At 48.7% G+C, this 19,720-nt stretch overlaps 1 protein-coding gene across 3 annotated transcripts in view; it reads left to right on the top strand.

Annotated features, from left to right (window-relative positions):
- The window catches only part of SFMBT1 (Scm like with four mbt domains 1), a 1,637,826-nt gene that overhangs the window by 63,003 nt on the left and 1,555,103 nt on the right, over nucleotides 1-19,720 (top strand). The window contains exon 1 of one of the 3 annotated variants that reach the window (XM_069643546.1): nucleotides 3,575-3,651. The exons of the other annotated variants lie outside the window; for them this stretch is intronic. The gene's annotated coding sequence lies outside the window, so the exon portion shown is untranslated. Of the gene's footprint in view, nucleotides 1-3,574; nucleotides 3,652-19,720 lie in introns of those variants that run through there. 3 annotated transcript variants of the gene reach the window in all.

Below are 19,720 nucleotides of genomic sequence, written 5' to 3'. Positions count from 1 at the left end.
GGCAGGCCAAATCTGTTTTGCAGACTCAGGAGTGGCAGGGGATCTTATATTCTAATACGCTGAAGACAACTCAGTAGGTTAGGCAACTGCTGCTGATATTTAGACCGTCCCATAAATTAAATGGCTTCTTTCCTATTCCTGCTGTAAAATGCGGTGATTGACTGTGAATGGGCACACCTCCCTTGCTTCACTCAGTGGGAGGGATTTCTGCCCCGTAGCCAAATTCAAAAGCTGGCACCCGTGAATATACTTACAAGTTTACAGATCTTAAAGTCAAATATGCAAATTTAGTTAAATTGAGCTTTCCCCTTTAAAGAAAGCGACAAATGAACTTTGGCTTTTCAAAAAAATATCAACGTCGAAGCAAAACACGAGAGTAGAGATTTCATAATAACTACGCTGGCAAACTATAAAAGGAGCTCACCTTTTTAAACCCAACGATGTATGACTAAATATTCCCTGGAAAACAAAATCCGAATAAGTCGGTAAGCGTTTGCACTGTGAACATGACGGGGGCAGAACACTTTATTTAGCAAGCTTTTTGTTTTGAATTGCGGTCTCAAAAAAGCGCAAAGGGGATTGCTTTCTCCCTTGGAGAAATGTGTGCAAACGCTGTCGACCCTCGTGTATACTCTACTTGTGCCCTGAAAATCTGCACACGGACAGAACCAGGGAAAATCCCTTCAGTCTCCAGGACTGCAACCTCTCATCACATACTAGGCAAATATTAATGAACTTGCTTTTATCCTGTCACTGCCTCACCACGTTTTGCTTTCAAAAATACTGTTTTATTAAGATGACTTGAAAATTACACGTAGACACACAGATATATACATCATTACAGAAATATGCCAAGTAAAAAGTGTACTATGTTGGTATTATTCCACCCACCTCGAATGAAGACTACAGAATGGAATTCGGCAGAAGACATAATTGCCAGTTGATATTGAAAATGTATTTTCAAGACAGTCATAGAAACTCGTAAAGAAAGGTAATATGTAAAAAGGCTACTGTTAAGGGGCCGGCCAGCCCGGACCCGAGCTAATCCAGGCAGCCCACACACAAAACAAAAGGGCCACACGCCAGGCCATTACTGGGGGATTAACTGGCGCACGGAAAGTCGTACGCCCCTTTATTGAGAGGTATCACATGGGTCTGCCACGTGTTCACAGCACGTGACATTGCACAAGCCCAGGAGGGGGTTTAGGTTACCACATCCCATGCCAGGGTTGTAAAACGAAACAATGGCAACACAGACATGATGATACACCCTGTACAGTTTGGAGCATGTGTATGGCAAAGCACTACATTAATTGCACTTGTAGGCACATTATCATCACACACTTGGTCACAGGGTATCAGGCATTGACCACATACATTTAAAAACCCAGCCCTTTGGCACAGGTCATTGCTAGCACCCAAAAACTCTTTTTATCCATTGTCATGAGGGCTAGGGGCTGCGCCCTCTGCTGGCAGGCAAAGCCGCACCAGGGGCCACATCTGCTGCAGTACTTGGTGGCAGTTGTCAGGCAGCAGCTCAGGAACTCTGACAGGGGCTACTTTAAGTATCAGACAAAATGTAGGAGAGCAGTTTCCAGTCCCCACGTTCCCCATCGCAAACTTCTTTCTCCGCTGATGGCCATCTGTGGCTGGGCTGCACTTACTGGGGAAAATGATACAGGCCTCGCCACACTTACTCTCCCCCAGACGGGAAATGTCGTCTTTACTGCGGTGGGTGCTGACTCTTTACGGAGCCTGCATTTCAGTGGCGGCCTCGTTCTTTCTCTTGGCCGTGCGGTGTGGGGCAACCTTTCTGTGGCTCCCGCAGGCAGGAGTTTAAGTAGTGTGGCAGAGACCTCCTTGTGTGGAAGAGCATTGGCGTAGCTGAGTGGTACTCGCCCCCTCTCGGCTTGGCCGCACAAGCACCCCCTCGCCCCCAATTGGAGGCCCGCTGCTGGGTCAGTTCTTGCATGATGGTGGGCCAGGCTGCAGCCCCAGCGTGCTTCCACTTATCCCCCTGGTCAGGAGTTCATCTGTGAAGAGGGTGAGGAGGGGCTGCAGGTCGCTTTGTGGTCTGTACCACGTTCAGGCCCCCATTCAGGAGTTATGGCTGGCAGCGGCGATGGGAGCTGCGCCAGGTCCTTCTCTTCTGAGCTTTAGTCAATTCATCTCTTGTAGCAGCGCGGCTGGACTCCCTCCTGAGGCAAGAATCGTCGACCTTCAAGATGCGGTCCTTGCCGTACCAATGCCGCCACCCCATGCGTGAGGTACCAAAGCCAGTGGACCGGCCCACGCCACATCTCCTCTACACCGAGGCGGGAGTTTACTTCTAATGCCTGACTACAAGGCTCCCCCGTGTGGGATTGGGGCTGTGTCTTGGCCGCGCCACAGGTTTCGCCCCCAGTCAGAAAGTGAAGCCGGCTGCAGGCCGTTCCACGTTCTCTCTCCCCCTCCGGAGCCAGCAAGCGCGAGGGTCCACACTCTCGTCGTCTTGCTGATAGATTTTATCCATCAGCTGTGATTTCTGGATACCAAGGCTCGAGCCTCATTACTCCATCTTCTTGGGTTGAGTATGTAGTCGTGGGTTAGGATTCGTCTTGGTTTGTGTGGACTTGTCACAGTAGGGTTGGTTTCACAGGGTCTTCGCCGTGATGGGCCGCAGGTAGTGGTCGAAGGGGTTTGCAGTGGTGGCAGTGAGTCTTCTGATCAGAGGGCCGGGTTCTGCGAGGTTCCACCAAGTCGTCTCTAGTTGTAAAGGGGCCCGAGCTAATCCAGGCATCCCGCACACAACACAAAACGACCACACGCCAGGCCATTAGTGGTGGATTAACTGCCGCACGGGAAGCCGTGCACCCCTTTTATTGGGAGGCATCACATGGGTCTGTCACGTGTGCACAGCACATGACGTTGCACGAGCCCAGGAGAGCAATAGGTTACAGCAGTTACCTGTTTCTATTTCAATGTTTGACAAAGCCATTCTTCATATATAACGTGGGGCACACAAACGCTTTTGTGAGTGTTAAATATGAACATGTGCACATAAGTCAGATGGTTTTAAACACCTTTGTGTGATGTGTACTTTTCTTGAGTGTGTTTTCAAAATTAAAAATGACCTTTTGCAGTTCTTAACACGGATACGTTAAGTACGTCTTTTCCAAAACCATGGTCTCTGAAATGAGTCCTCACACGTGCATCGCTGGTACTTTAAATCCTCTGCTGAAAGCAAGACAGTGTGATCAGCAGTAGATATCGTCCATGGAAGCTGCAGATCTCCTTTTTAAAACAATATTACTTAGTTTAGTGGAGGCGGGCACTGGTGCCTGCTGGTGCCCCACCGACAGCCGGGTTCTTGGCCACTACACAGAGGAGCGCAATTGCCTCGCACCGTCCCTGATGGTGTTTATTCAATTTGTCTTGATTGGCTCGTCATACACATACTCTGTTGCACGTGGCACACGCCATGTTTGGCTGATACCCTACTGGGTTCCAGTTCCCGCTCCTGTTCATAAACTGGTTCATAGGCTTGCAAGGCAGGGAATAAAACGTAACGTGGAGTTCACGTGATGATCAGAGGGCGGGGTGATGCTAGGGTCCGTTTCTCGGATAGGAATTAAATACTCAACTACCGGCTGTAGAATGCAGGGGAAATAGGTAAGCGCTTTAAAGGATGGGGAGTCTTGAGTTGCAATGTCCACTTATTATTTGCCATGTCCACATATCATAAGCGACTTTTGGGCTTGTTTTTGCCCAAAGTCGCTTAGTCTATTTGGAAGTCGCTTTTTGCGGTTTTTGTCCGCTTGTTAGAAAAACGTGCATTTGTAATTCATGCTTCTTGAAACAGCCCAAATGTCTCCGTAGGCAGAGCGTCTGGAAAGTGGTGCTGGCAACCATTTAACAACCATTACTCATTTGGCTCTTTTCTTTTTCAGATGTGTAGGCATTTGGCAACGAAGGGTCGGACCGTTGTTACATAGCCAACAGGGTTCCCATCCAATCTAAATGTCCAAATATGTTCACAGAAGAGAAGGCTCTCTTTTTTTAAACCTTACTCATTATGACTATTTGTTGAAAATATTGTTACTACCCTACACAACAGCACACTCGAAGTTTGTGACGGAGGTAATATGTATCCAAGTGACGTTACTAAACTCTAAGTGAATTAAAGTAGTGTTGTAAAAAAAGATTTGTCAGGCTTGTATTATTTTGTTTTCTGGGACTTCTAGTTTTCTGGTCAGTATGCGGATAATGAAGCTAAAACCATATTCTTTTCGCTGAACATGTTTCTAAATTAGTTTGCATATTGTGAGGTTGCCTTCATTTGAGATGTGTATTGCACAGGTTTCCTGTGGCCACGCAAGAGGTCTGTCAGATAGTACAGCAAGTTGAATGCTTGCACCTGATATCTGTGTGCAGCCTGCTGTGGCAGGTTCGAATCCCGGCAAGGTGAACTCAGCATTTCATCCTTCCGAGGTCGGTACATTGAGTACCACTCTGTGGGATAATGATGCCATCTTCTATTTAAGCTCTGAGACCCATGGCTGTGTAGCGCTATATAAGAAACAGATGTTCTTATTATCCAGTGCTGTTTTTCCCTTGGATTCTGGGATTGCAATTTGTTCTCACCTGTTTGACATTTAGGTAAAAAACAGATTTCCAAGCATAAACCGGACTATGTGGCTTTCCCACACATGACAATGAGAAACCTGAGAGCGCTGCTTTATAACACAGCATTACTTTAGGTCTTGAAATCCAAAATGTAAATATTTGGATGCAGTGGAGTTCGGAAAGGTATCTATTAAAGTGCCTAAACTGCAAGTGTGTTCTAATCCTAGCTTTACTGTTTAGTGTGATTCTGTATAATGTAATCCCTTCTAGTATAGAGGACTGGCCTCAGGAGAGTCCTCATTAACTTGTTGCCATTTTGCTGCCAGTCACAAAGTGGGATGGACCCTCCATAGTAATGCCCCCACAGGAGAATGAGTGAAACTATTTGTTATGCAGTGTTATGGTAAGTTATTCTTATATAGCACATTGTCTACCATTTTCAGTTTTTTTTGAGTTTTAGGATATGCAAGATGTAGGGTATGGGACTAACTTCGGAAAAGGCATCTTGAAAATACATGTGCACTGTGCGAGTTCAATCTATTATGAGTTACACAACAAAGGCAATTGCAAACTGTGTGGCTTTTTGCCCAATTTTTTTCAAAATGTGCTTAGGATGCACCAGTTTCAGCCATTATTTTAAAATACTTCTCTGGGAGAGAACTGCCCCCAAGCCCCCCCTTCTTACTCCAAATATCCAGGAGCAACAGAGCGTAACCATTTACGCCCCTCCATTCAAATCACCAGCCGCACCGTGGGTGAGGATTTGATGGTCTAAAGTAAAGAATTAGAGTCGTGAATGCCATTTGTGGACCCCCCCCCCCAAGTGACTATTACCTGGGACTGCACTCTCGTGGGATGGGTATCTCCCATGGATCTGAGCTTTTGACCTATGGGTCTCAGCAGATTGGAAACGACACACCAACCTATTAGAATTGAAGGCAACAATTCTGGGTCTGAAGGTATGCATTCAGGACAAGACAGTCTGCATATGTGTGGAAAACTCTATCGCTGTTCTATATCAACAAACGTCTGATCATGAAATCCATGCAGCTCACCATCCTGGTGGTTCAGATATGGGAGTTGGCCTTTCGTCATGGTGTTTAGCTTCAGGTGGTACATTTGTCATAAGTGGACCATGAAAATCGCTGGAGACCTCTGGCTTCGGCCAACCACAAGTGGGATCTAGACCAGGAGGTGACACTGAGCCTGTTCTCCACTTAGGGATGTACTCAGGTGGACTTTTTTGCCTTGTACCCAAACCAGAAATGTCAGTCGTATGCTTCCAGTGAAGGACAAGATGTGGACTCCTTGGGGGATGCCCTAGAAACCTCTGGATGTGAAGTTTGTTTTCCTCATCTGCTTATGATCTGGAAAGTCCGGGAGGCATTTGCATGCCAGGTCTTGTTCTCAGATCTGGAGAATCTGTCCAGGGAGCCTCCAGTTTTCCTTTCAAACTCTTTTAAGGCTGGAAGTCGGATGCTGCACCCCTCACCAGGATCACTGGACCTGGCCGCTTGGTACTTGAGGTCAGATCCCTAAGGCATTTAGGTCTTTCGGAGAACATGCAGTTTTGCAGTCGTCAAGGAAAGTAATACAGGTGTAAATAGTTCTGGTTTTGTCACTGGAGTCTAGAGGGAGACCTATAAAATAATTTTTGCCCTTCCTGGATAATGTTGTTTCTGATGCTTGTTAATCTGCTTAGAATCACATGCTGTGCATATGGTCCGACATCCAGTGGTAACCGCGGAGTATTGCATCTCGTCTTTCGGGGGACCGAAAGGGGATGTCGGCATAGGCGTGTCTGAAACACTATCCCTACCGTGACGTGTGTAGTACCCAAAATCCCTCACGCGCAGAGGTCCCTCAGATTGTTTTTATCCGCCCTGATAACTGGTCGCCCTATAGCGGAGCTCTTCATGAGACATTGTTTATCTTACCGAATTGTCGGTTTAATCCCCGTTAAGTCTCTTCGCCTATCAAGAACATCTTCGACGAAGACTACGGGGGAATCGTCTATGGCTGTGGGTTCCGGCACTTAAGATCCGGCGTTCGGACCTCCACGTGGCTGGGCCTTCTGGCCGGCCTACACAGTAGGCAGAGTGGGCTCGGGGTTTGCCATACTGCTATGATGTCTTTCCTCTTTTCCACTTCTTTCCTTTTCGGTCTGGTCACCCTTCCCTTCTGCTATGGAAAGGACTCAATTTAGATTCTGCCCTGTGTGAAGGGCCAGATATCCGTGGAAAGACGAGCACACGTCGTGTAATGCTTATCTCCCCCTAGAGCACTAAAGCTGTGTTCGGCGAATAAACTCCTAAACCTAAAACCCATAAGGAGCGCCGGTTCAAGTGGTGGGCCGCGTACGGAATGTCACGCGTGGAGCCTCCCTCCCCTGCCGCGACACCAGCCGAGAGTGACGGGGGTACATCGGATGACCAAACGTCCAACGCGGACATTATAGACCTTGAGGTGGACTTTTCTAGAGCTGCCACGCCCGTTCCCGACCCTTCCAGGCTCGACTCCGGTCTTGCTACAGGGACCACACCCGGTGACAGGGGCGTACAATCGCACCGCACAAAGCACACAACCCAAGCGCCCTCCTCTTCGACTTCGTTGCCTTGCCCGAACAGGATTTCGCGGAAAACATCATTGACAAGCCTCCGGCAAGCCAGTCTATCCCTCTCTTGAGCTCTGTAAAGAGACTGCTGGCCCCTTCCTTACTCACACCTGCTCAGACTAGGGCTGTGAACCCAAGGGTCGAAAAACTTTTCCGGCCCTCCCCCACCGACCCGCTTTATATCAAAGGGCACGCAATCCCAGACTCGCTTGTGGTGACCAACACTCGCAAGAGAGCAGGGGTTCCCCTTGCCACGGGAGAGTCACCCCCGGACAAGGAGTCCAAAAGGTTGTATGCCTTAGGCAAAAGGGTCACGTCGGCGGCGGCTTATACCGTCCGGATTGCCAATAACACGACGTTACTGGCAAGCTACGTCGACGCCCAATTGAACCTGCTCCAGGAAGGCCTTCAGGAGGTTCCAGAACCAACCAGAGCCAAGCTTCTCGCCATTGTCTCGGAGGGCAAACTTGCCAATAAAAATGTTGTAAAGAATACCCTGGACTCCGCAGAGACAGCAGGCAGGTCTCTCGCACAGGGTACTCTCCTAAAGAGACACGCGTGGCTGCGCAGGTCGGGCTTCAGGCCTAAGACCCAGGCATCCATCATCAACAAACCCATAGAAGAGGCCAACCTCTTCGGGAAGGTGGTAGACGATGCGTTGGAGACAGCCAAGAAGGAGCACGAGACTATTAAGTCGCTGCACCAGATTTCCCAAAAACCCTCTTCACAGAGGGGCAGCAATTCTCAGCAGTCCTTTCGAGGACAAGCTCGCGCCGCTCAAAATAATTTCGGCACGGGCAACTTCAACTCAAGTCAACCGGCGGCAAGTCCCACTTACTACCCCCAGAGGGGTCAGAAGCGCGGAAAGAATAGAGGCAGAGGCTCCAATTCCAGAGGTGCGTCAACCTCGGGTCAGAAATGACCACCAAGTTCAGGTCCCCTCCCATGTCTCCCCGGTCGGGGGGCGATTAACATCTTTTCTCAAGGCATGGGAGGGGATAACTTCAGACCAGTGGCTATTAAAGACTTCGCCTGACCCCCACAGTTCAGACCGCCGAAACATCAATGCCTTTCACCGGAACATCTGCAGATCCTGCTCCAAGAGGTGGAGGCGCTGCTGGGAAAGGACGCCAGAGAAGCCGTCCCGATTCTTCAGGTAAACGAGGGTATCTATTCAATATACTTCCTTGTACCCAAAAAGTATCTCACCATGCGTCCTGTTCTAGACCTGCGCCCAGCGAACAAGTTCATAAAGCCCCAGAAGTTTTGCATGGTAACACTGCAAGAGGTGATCCCATTGCTAAAACAAGGGGACTTCATGACAACATTGGATATGAAAGATGCATACTTTCACATTTCAATGCTGCCAGCGCACAGAAAATTCCTAAGGTTCGTGATTCAGGACAAACACTACCAGTTCAAGGTACTCCCCTTCGGCATAGCCTCGGCGCCAAGGGTGTTTACCAAGGTCCTGGCAGTGGCAGCAGCACACCTGCGCAGACTTTCAGTTCCAGTTTACCCTTACCGCGACGATTGGCTCATCACGGGGGACTCGTTCGACGTTTGTTTTTCAAACACCCAAAAGACAGTAGACCTACTGTTCAGCCTGGGATTTTCTATCCACGAAAAGAAATCCAGCTTAGTCCCCAGCCAAGTAACAGTTTCTGGGGGCTCTAATTCGTACGGAAGACAGTCTAGTCTTCCCTTCCAGCGAGAGGGTTCAGAACATGCTCTCTCAAGTTCCTCAGTATGTAGCTAGTCGGGAGGTGACGGTACGCAAAGCTATGCGTTGGGTAGGAATGATGGCGTCATGCATATGCTTGGTCCCCCATGCACGGCTGCGCATGCGTCCATGCAAGAGTGGCTCAACAGCCAGTGGTGTCAGGCCAGCGGACAATGGGAAGATCTGTTAGTTGTCTCGCCAGCCCTCGTTCTCTCTCTGCAGTGGTGGTCGAGGGAGAACCTCTTGAAGGGGAAAACCTTCACCACCCCTGCAGTGGAAGCCACTCTCACGACAGACGCATCTCTCACAGGGTGGGGGGCTCACCTGCTTCAACAGACAGCGCACGGAGTGTGGTCCCCTCAGGTAGCGTCCAACCATATAAACCTACTGGAGCTACTGGCAGTGTTCAAAGCATTGAAAGCCTTTCAGGATCAACTGCAAGGGAAGACAGTGCTGGTCCTAACCGACAGCACAACAGCAATGTATTACCTGAACAAACGGGGGCACTCACTCTCCAGGGCTATCCAAGCTGTCCCAAAACATCTGGATATGGGCTCTCAAACACAAGATGTTTCTGATATCCCAACATGTTCCAGGGGAACTCAATCTTCTGGCAGATGTACTCAGCAGAGATTTTCCTGTGCCAGAAGAATACGAATGGCGTCTGCACGAAGACATTGTATCCAACGTCTTCGCAGAATGGGGGTTTCCAGAGATCGACCTGTTCGCTACTCAGGAGAACGCCCAATGCCCAGACTACGCCTCCAGGTACCCCCAGAACCGATCCAAGGGGAACGGTTTCTAGATAACTTGGTCAGGGAAATTTGTTTATGCTCCCCCCCCCCCCCCCCCCGACTCCCCTTCTGAACAAGATGCACCAGGAACCAGTCACCATGATTCTGGTGGCTCCCATGTGGGCCCGCCAACCCTGGTTCGCGCACCTGATGGAAATGTCCCTCTCCCCACCAGTCAAGCTGCCCTGCCCGTACAACATGTTGTTTCAGGACAGGGGGGGGACTCTGCACCCATGCCCACAAACTCTGAACTTAGCAGCCTGTCTCCTGAGGTCATAGAGTTTGGACATCTGCAACTCCCTCAAAGATGCATGGACATACTGAGGGAGGCAAGAAAGCCTAACACACGTTATTGCTATGCCAGTAAATGGAAACGTCTGGTGCAGTTCCAAAGCCGTCAATCCCACCGATTGCTCACCTTCACACATTGTGTTATATCTAACCCATCTGTTGGACTCTGGGTTAGTCTTCAGTTCCTTAAAGGTTCACCTAGCGGCGTTGTCAGCCTACACCACGTCACAGCAAAAGGTGTTGTGGTGGAAAGTACTTTATGGAAGGGGTTAAAATAATTTATCCCCTCATCACTCACCCAGCCCATGGGTGGGATCTAAATGTGGTTTTAACTAGGCTCATGGGACCCCCTTTTGAGCCTATGCATAAAGCTAGTCTGAAAGACCTGACTTACAAGACAGCCTTTCTAGTAGCTATCACTTCTATCAGAAGAGTTAGCGAACTACAGGCCCTCTCGGTCTTGGACCCCTTTGTTACAATCCACAACGATAAAGTAGTTCTGCGCACTCATCCCAGATTTGTGCCAAAATGTATTTCGAAGTTCCATGTGAACCAGTCAATTGAACTACCCACGTTCTTCCAGAGACATACTAATATGGCCGAAAGAAGCCTTCACACACTAGATGTGCGCAGGGCAGTCATGTTCTACATGGATAGAACCAAACCACTGAGGAAAACTAAACAATTCTTTGTTTCAGTGGCAGCTGGTAGAGAAGGGGACCCTGTCTTTAAATCAGCAATATCAAGGTGGATTGTCAAATGCATTACACTGTTTCTCTCTTGCAAAGAGAGAACTGCCCTTCAAGCCTAGAGCACGTTCTACTCGAGGCACTGGGGCATCCATATCAAATTTTCCCCTAGAGTCCATTTGCAAAGCGGCAACCTGGAGTTCTGTACACACCTTTACAAAACACTATTGCCTAGACACTCATTGTAGGTCTGATTCTCAGGTGGGACAAGCAGTACTAAGACATATTTTTTCTACTGTTCCTTCTCACAACCCACCTCTAACTCCGGGTACTGCTCGCTAGTCTATGCACAGCATGTGATTCTAAGCAGATTAACAAGCATCAGAAGACATGCATTACTTACCGTAAAAGCATTTCTGATGATTGTATCTGCTTAGATTCACATGCACACTCCCTGCCTCCCCGCTCGGGTGGAAGGAACATAGACTTCTTACTACTTTCTCTCTTCATGTACTCACTCACTATAGCCTTGGGCTCCCTCATGGCAGAAAAAATACAATCGGAGGGACCTCGGCGCGTGAGGGATTTTGGGTACTACACACGTCACGATAGGGATAGTGTTTCAGACACGCCTATGCCGACGTCCCCTTTCGGTCCTCCGAAAGACAAGATGCAATACTCCGCGCTTACCACTGGATGTCGGACCATATGCACAGCATGTGAATCTAAGCAGATACAATCATCAGAAATGCTTTTACGGTAAGTAATGCATGTCATTCTTTGTTTTTGCTCTTGCAGCCTCTGGCATAAGGTATAATTTGATTCAATCCTATCACCATTAGGCGCTTACTTAAATTCGGACAATTAATGCTTTTGGGTTTCCAAACCAATAGTAAAGCGCCGTTTTGATGGTCTTGCGTTTTATTTCCATCTGCTGCGACCGTTACGTCCCCCAAGCAAAATGGGACCTGTATCTAGTGCTCTTGGCTTTGTGACACATGTTTTTGAGCCAACAGAAACATTGCACTTCAACTTCTTGGAGGGTTGTTTTTCTTATAGCAAATACGCCTGTGAGGCGTAGCGAAATTTAATCTGTCAGCTAAGGACCAGTTTATGGTCTTCCATCGGGATAAGGTGTTGCTAATCTGGCGCTCTTGCTGAAAGTATTGCCGGAGTTCTATACGAATCAGGAAATCCTTCAGGTGTCCCATTTGCCTCCCCCTCAAATACAGAAAGGATTCTTCACTCTTTGATGTCCGGCATGCCCTATAGCCTATACAGAGTGAAAGAATACAGAATCTTCATGACTCTTCCTAACATTCGGAAATAGGAGTAAAGGCTCTCAAGCGAGTCATGGGACCAGCCCCTAGATGGATTTTGTCATGCGTGTTAGAAAGCTCAGAGTTACCTCAGAGGACCAGTAGACTGTGCAACATTACACCAAAAGGACTGCTCTAAGAGTGTGGTTTACCAGTTAAGTGCAAAAATCGTACCCATTATACTCAAAATCGTTGGATTGTAACGACCAGCATAGTTTCAGTACAGTTTGACCAATCTGACTGCAGAGAGGATAGCTCAGGGGCAACTCGTTTGTCTTGGAAGCAAGACGGTGCAGAGCAACGCAGATTCGAATCCCACTCCCACGCTTAGAGACTGGTCTCCAGTGTTCAGCTCGTTGTCAAAGATTACCTGTGAAATCAGTATGCCTTTACATTTGGACATTTTGGCAGTTTTTTGTACCCATTAACAATCCCTAATTAATAACCGAATGGAGCATCAATTGTCAATAATCGTTGCCATAAAGCATACACTGACCCATTGTTGAGGTTTAAAGATCATTTTATGTTCCTTCCTGCAATTACACTGGGGGCCGAGGGTTTGGTAATGTCACATCTGCAACCTTTATTATTTTACTAAACACATGCACCGGTTTCACTCGGGGTTCGAAATTGAGAGGAGCTGTGAGCCAATTAGCTCCCGCTTGGAGCCTAGAAGTGCTTGGTTAGCTTGGCATCAGCGGCTACCAGCAACTACTTTTGGCTTCCCAGGGCAACTATTGCGAACACACCAATGTGATTTTAAAACCACAATCTATAAAATATATGATCACCTCCTATATAACATTTTAAAGTTTAAGGGATCATAAATATTGTACAAAATTATACGTTTCGAAGGGATTGTGTCCTCCGACGTATTCCTTATCTTAGATATAAATCCTTCAGCTTTGCTGGCCTCGGAAAATTTTTTCGCCAGAGGGCGCTGCGCGTCGATGATCGCCGAGTCGATGACCCTCGACGGCCTCCGTGCCGATGTCGACGTCATCCTGCCTATAAAGGCCGCGCGCAGCGTCCGTTGCTCAGTTCCGTTTTTCCGCGCTTCGTTGTGCCTCGGAACACCGTTGCTCAGTTCTCGTCAAGATAAACGTATATAATAACTACTATTTACCTCGATATCGATGGCATCCTCCTCCGACCCGACGACCCCTCGGTCCGGTTTCAAAAAGTGCCGAGACTGCGGGAAGAAAATGTCGTTGACGGACCCTCACAGGGTCTGTTTGTGGTGTCTGGGAATCACGCACCAGAGTTCGGAGTGTGAGGAATGCCTTTCCATGACGGCGAAAGCCTTGAAGGAGCGTAGGGGGAAGCTCGAGAGAGGTAGGTCAACTTTAACTTCCTCGAAAGCTTCTTCGGTAGAGTCGAGACGTTCGTCTCCTCACCATAAAAAACACTCTCGATCTAGATCACGAAGTGGCTCCCACCACTCGTCGACATCGAGACACTCGAAGAAGAGACGTAGGAGATCCCCTTCGTCATCTTCGTCGAGTTCTCCTGAGAGAGTTCATTGCCCCACAAAACGCAGCTCGCAAGCTGAGTGGGAGGAATTCAGGAAAAAGATGCTAAGCGTCTTCGAGAAAGCGGCCTCGTCCCCCTCGAAGACAGCTGAGGGTGATACCCCGGGTAAAAAACCCAAAAAATCTAAACGCCGCGAGTCGCAGTACCCGGCGGAAAAGTCAACCCGAAAGCGCCTCGAGCCATCGGGAGATAAAGCATCATCGACGCCATCGTCGAAAACTCCTTCGAAACAGAGGTCGGCGCCATCGACGCCGTTGTCGAAGGATCCATCGGCGCATCAGTCGATCGAGTCGACGCCGACGTCGACGCCGATATCGACGCCGGTGAAGGAAAGAACCACGGCTACTCCACAGCCAACGGTTAGACAAAAGACCTCCGACTCGACGCCGAGAACGTCGACGTCGTTCTCGAGCAGGACTCCGATCCTTTCGAGTTCTTCGAGGCCTAGTACACATTTCTCGACGCTTTTCACGGCGCCTTCGAGTACTTTCACGTCGGTGTCGACGACATCGACGTTTTCAAGGCCTGTGATGATGGCTCCTTCTGCATTGGAAATGGGGTTTATACCATTCCAAAAACCAATGTATCCCCCTTTAACCTCGATTTTTGAGGAAAGGGAGGATTCAGACCAAGATATTGATTTACAGAGGACCACATCACCAGAGCCAGAGACTTTCGCCTTTGAGGAAGGAAGATTAAAAAATCTTCAGGATGCACTTCAGGAAGCTAGTGGCTTGGACACTTCTCCTGAAGCAGAATTTATCAAACCAGACCCAGGAGAACATGCGGAGACTCCATATAGAGCTCTGATGTCTAGAATCATAGAATTTATGGGTTGGTCTGCACCTTCTCCTGCCTTTCAGCAGGATGACCTCACTGACATACTGGACAAGGGCCCACAGGAGGATCCTGTGGTTCCATTTCACTCTGCTCTACAGAGAAGGATTTTGACAAACTGGGAAACGCCAGAAATTATCCCGGCAGTAAATAAAAAACTGTCAACAAAATACAGGGTGGCTAGTTCTGACCCTGAATATTTGTCAAAACACCCTACTCCTGAGAGCTTGGTTGTACAGGCTGCAACCTCATCAGGCAGCACATCTGCATACCCCACTGCTCCGCAGGATAGGGATGACAAAAAGTATGATGCCATGGCTAAGAAGGTTTTTTCTGCCTGTAGCATGGCGTTAAAGTCTATTAACGCGACCTGTACGCTCGCTAGGTTCAGCCACACCCTTTGGGAGTGCGCTTCATCAGCGGCTGACTGCCTCCAAGAAGGAGAGGAAAGGGACGCATTTTTAAACATCATCAGGGATGGTAAAGATGCGATGTGCGAGACCCTACAAACTGGCCTAGATTCTGCTGACAGTATCAGCAGGGCCATGGCGGCAAGTACCACAATCCGCAGGCATGCGTGGTTGAGGAAGTCTGGTTTTGCCTCTGACGTGCAGACCAGGCTTTTGAATATGCCCTTTGACGGTTCTACCCTCTTTGGAAAGAAGGCGGATGACAGTTTGGAGAAACTGCAAACGTCCAAGGCAGCAGCCAAGTCATTGGGAGCTGCTATCCGTCAGAATACCTTTCGTCCTTCGGGATCATCGTGGAGAGGACGGTCCTTTCGTTACTATTCCTCATATGGAAGGGGCAGGGGACGACCGGCTCAAAGAGGCCAAGGAAGATTTACCCGTGGTGGACGGGGTAGGGGAAAGAAAGCCGCACCCGCAGGAGCAGGAGCCACTTTACCTTCGGCAACTGCATCAGCCGCTTCAAAACCACTCTGAGGTCTCCCCTCACAGAACACCAGTAGGGGGCAGGTTAACTCACCATCTGACGGAATGGCAGGCTATTACGTCAGATGCTTGGGCTCTGGAGACAGTGGCCCAAGGTTACTGCCTGCCCTTCCTACATATCCCTCAGAGTCATCCACCGGGGAACAACCCTTTGAAGCTTCCAGATCCGCTCCTCTTGCAGGAGGTTTTAGACCTGCTAGAGAAAGGTGCCATAGAACTGGTACCTGTAGCGGAAAGGAACAAGGGTTGGTACTCCCCCTACTTCATAATACCGAAGAAGGACGGAGGACTGAGACCCATCTTAGACTTACGGGAATTGAACAAATTCCTCCGAAAGGACAAGTTCAAGATGGTGACTCTCTCTCAGATCCTTCAGGCCCTCCAGCTTCAGGACTGGTTGGTATCTCTAGACCTCCAGGACGCTTATTTCCATGTGCCGATCCATCCCAGGCACAGGAGATACCTGAGGTTCGCAATTGGCAGCTCTCATTATCAATTTCGAGTTCTGCCATTTGGGCTAACCTCCGCCCCGAGGGTCTTTACCAAGCTAATGTCGGTTGTGGCTGCAAGTCTAAGGAGGGAAGGGATTCATGTCTACCCTTACCTAGACGATTGGTTGATCAGAGCTGTATCTTCGGAACAGGCTCAGAGACAACTGGATTATGTTTGCCACTTCCTTCACAAGCTGGGCTTCTCCCTCAATTTAAAGAAGTCACAGATGATACCATCACAGAGACTCCAATTCATTGGAGCAGTCCTGGACACTTCCCTGGGAAAAGCCTTGCCACCAGAGGTGAGGGCTCGAGATATTCTGCAGATGGTCATCAGATTTCAGAATGCCCAATATCTCCCAGCCTACGACTTTCTGAGGTTGCTAGGCCTCATGGCATCCTGCATATTCCTCGTGCCGGAGGCTCGCCTGAGAATGAGATCCCTCCAGTGGGCACTGAGAACTCAGTGGTCACAGTTCTCAGGAAGGATGACAGATCTCCTTCGGATCCCGGTCAAAGTAGCCCGAGACCTTCAGTGGTGGGCCTGTCGGGAGAACATCCTGAAAGGAGAAATGTTTTGGCAACCATGGCCGGAGATAACAGTAGTCACGGATGCCTCACTCACGGGGTGGGGAGCTCACGCCAACGACTTGACCATCAGCGGTCGTTGGTCTCCATCGGAGTCCAGACTACATATCAACCTGTTGGAGCTGAGAGCCATCAGACTAGCGCTGAAGGCTTTTCTGCCGTCTGTACGGGGAAGAAACGTCCTAATAATGACGGACAATACAGTGGCCATGCACTACCTCATCAAAAGAGGAGGCGTAGGCTCACTACCACTGTGCAGAGAGGCGATGCAGCTCTGGTTTTGGGCAATTCAGGAAGGAATCTCTCTATCGGCAATTCACCTAGCCGGAGAGAAGAACTTGACAGCGGACGCTCTGAGCAGGCAGAGCACAGTCTCTCACGAGTGGGAGATAGCTCAGGAAGTCCTTCAAGAGATCTTCGCCCTTTGGGGAACCCCTCAAGTGGATCTGTTCGCCACCAGTATCAACAGGAAGTGCGACAGATTTTGCTCAAGGGAATTTCCCCCGAGAGGAGCTCTAGGAGATGCGTTCGTAGTGGACTGGGAGTTCCCACTTCTGTACGCGTTCCCTCCGGTCCCTGTCATTCCTCAAATGATCAGGAGGTTGAGAAGGTTTCGGAAGACCATGATCCTAATTGCCCCGGATTGGGCCAGGAGAACGTGGTACCCGGACCTTCTAGACATGTCCATCTGCCCTCCAATTCGACTGCCATACAGAGAGGATCTTCTCTCGCAGAAGGAAGGTCAGGTTCTCCATCCAGCCATCAAGACCCTCAACCTTCACGCTTGGTGTCTGAAAGGTTGAGGTACAAGGATTGGGACCTTCCGGATGATGTTATGGAGGTGTTGCTTTCGGCCAGAAGGCCGGCAACTAAAACTCTATACCGCTGCCGTTGGAACAAATTTTGCAGCTGGTGCAGAGAAAAGAATATTGAACCCTTTTCTTGTGGTACACCTATGGTGTTGTCATTCTTACTTTACCTGGCTAATTCAGGCCTACAGGTTGGCACAATTAAGGGCTATCTCGCAGCGCTATCAATCTTTAAGCGCACTGCAGAGGAGCCTTCATACTTCAAAATTCCATTGGTAATACAATACCTAAAAGGATTAACTAATGTTTATCCCCCGAAACCTTTTCAAGTTCCCTTATGGGATTTAAACCTAATTTTAAACTTCCTAAAGGGTGCCCCTTTTGAACCACTACACTCTTGTTCATTGAAGCTTCTCACCCTCAAAACTGTTTTGCTAATAGCATTGACATCTGCTAGAAGGGTTAGCGAGTTGCAAGCCTTATCGTGTAAACCTCCACATACAATCTTTTACAAGGACAAAGTTGTTCTTCAGGTGAAGCCTAACTTCCTCCCGAAGGTAGTCTCGGAGTTTCACATCACTCAGAAGATTATATTACCTTCTTTCTACCCTCCTCCTCATCCGGGGAAGGAGGAAGAGAGACTGCACAGGCTGGACCCTAAGCGAGCCTTGAGCTTCTATATCAGCAGATTGGCTAAGATCAGACAAGCAGACCAACTCTTTGTAGGTTATGCAGGACATAAGTTGGGCCTTCCAATAACAAAACAAACCATCTCCAGATGGATTATTTTAGCCATTCTGGAGTGCTACAAATTGGCAGGAAAGGAGCCTCCTCAAAATCTAAGGGCTCATTCTACCAGGGGTATCGCAACATCCTCAGCCCTTCAAAGAGGGGTGCCAATTCGAGATATATGTGCGGCTGCCACATGGTCGTCCGCACATACATTTACCAAATTCTATAGCCTGGATTCCTCCTCTAGTCAAGAAACTAGATTCGGCAAGGCTGTGTTACACTCTGTCCATTCTGGAAGGGTAACATAACTTTTATTACTCCCGCCTCCAGTCACAATACCACTGCTATGGGAGTCTATCTAAGATAAGGAATACGTCGGAGGACACAATCCCTTCGAAGAACTAGTTACTCTTACCTTGTAACGTTCTTTCGATGGGATGTTCCTCCGACGTATTCCTTATCGACCCTCCCATCCATCCCCGCAGTATGACTTCCTGTGGGTTTGCAGCCTATGCTCCTTCAAGGTGATTAGTCTAATCCAAAAACATTACTGGGGACTACAAAACGGAACTGAGCAACGGACGCTGCGCGCGGCCTTTATAGGCAGGATGACGTCGACATCGGCACGGAGGCCGTCGAGGGTCATCGACTCGGCGATCATCGACGCGCAGCGCCCTCTGGCGAAAAAATTTTCCGAGGCCAGCAAAGCTGAAGGATTTATATCTAAGATAAGGAATACGTCGGAGGAACATCCCATCGAAAGAACGTTACAAGGTAAGAGTAACTAGTTCTTCCATCTCATGTGGAAGTTAGATATGGGTAACACTATGTAGTAGCTCCTGGTCACTGGTTAATGCGGATGACCCATGCGCTGCTTTTAGCTCCTTTAAAGACCTGGTTTCAACGATTGTCAAAATTGTGTGATCTTGGTCAAATATCTTCCTCTTCTCTGCTTCGTTGTGTTTGATCAGATGAATGTGCAATGCTTTGTAATAAATATCAAATTGAATTGCTATATCAAATCAAGGATTGGTAAAGTGAGGAAAGAAAGGATATTTGGTCAAATGTCTCTTTGGTGACTTTAGAACCAGAATATTTGCATCCTACATTCTGCTTCCCTACCTGCAAGTAATGGTTTGACCTTGTGCCAGTCGATATCGGCATGGGCTTGATGAGTGTCTATTCAGGAGGGAAAGCCTCAAGTGTAGTATTTTGGAAGCCGTCGGAGAACCAGGTTTCTGTGATATGAGCTTTGGTTTTTCTGGGATGATGAAGTCGATATGTGATATGTCTGTTTTTGTTGACGGATCGTGCATTGATTCGGATGCAGGTGAGTTGAGGCGATGGAAGAGGGTAGGTCCTTCCCTGGGAGGTTGAGGGGGGTGCTTTGGGTGTTTGGATTTATGCAGTGTTGGGGCGTAGTCCTGCCCACCCCCGTGTGGGTGAGTGGGGTGAATGGCTGGGAGGGGCATTTGTGAAAAGAGGGTTTGTGAAGTGCTTGGATTTGGACAGGAGTCGGATGTAGGGAGATAGAGAGACGGGGGGGGGTGTTTGAGAGTGTTTCAGTTGTGGTTCCAGGGCTTGATGGGTTTTCTGTTGAATGTGCGGGGAGGGGTAAATTATGGGATATGGTCTGGGTAAGGGGTGGTGGTGACAGATTAGGGAGGTGATGCAGTGCTCTGCTGTCTGGGAGGGGTCGTTTTGCAGGGGGGGTAGGTGTTTGGGCATCTGTCAAATAGGGA

This window comes from Ambystoma mexicanum, chromosome 2p, assembly GCF_040938575.1.
Source record: "Ambystoma mexicanum isolate Mex_15411 chromosome 2p, UKY_AmexF1_1, whole genome shotgun sequence".
Lineage (NCBI taxonomy): Eukaryota > Metazoa > Chordata > Amphibia > Caudata > Ambystomatidae > Ambystoma > Ambystoma mexicanum.
The sequence above is the reverse complement of the archived record's forward strand: the minus strand, read 5'-3'. Positions and strand labels throughout refer to the sequence as shown.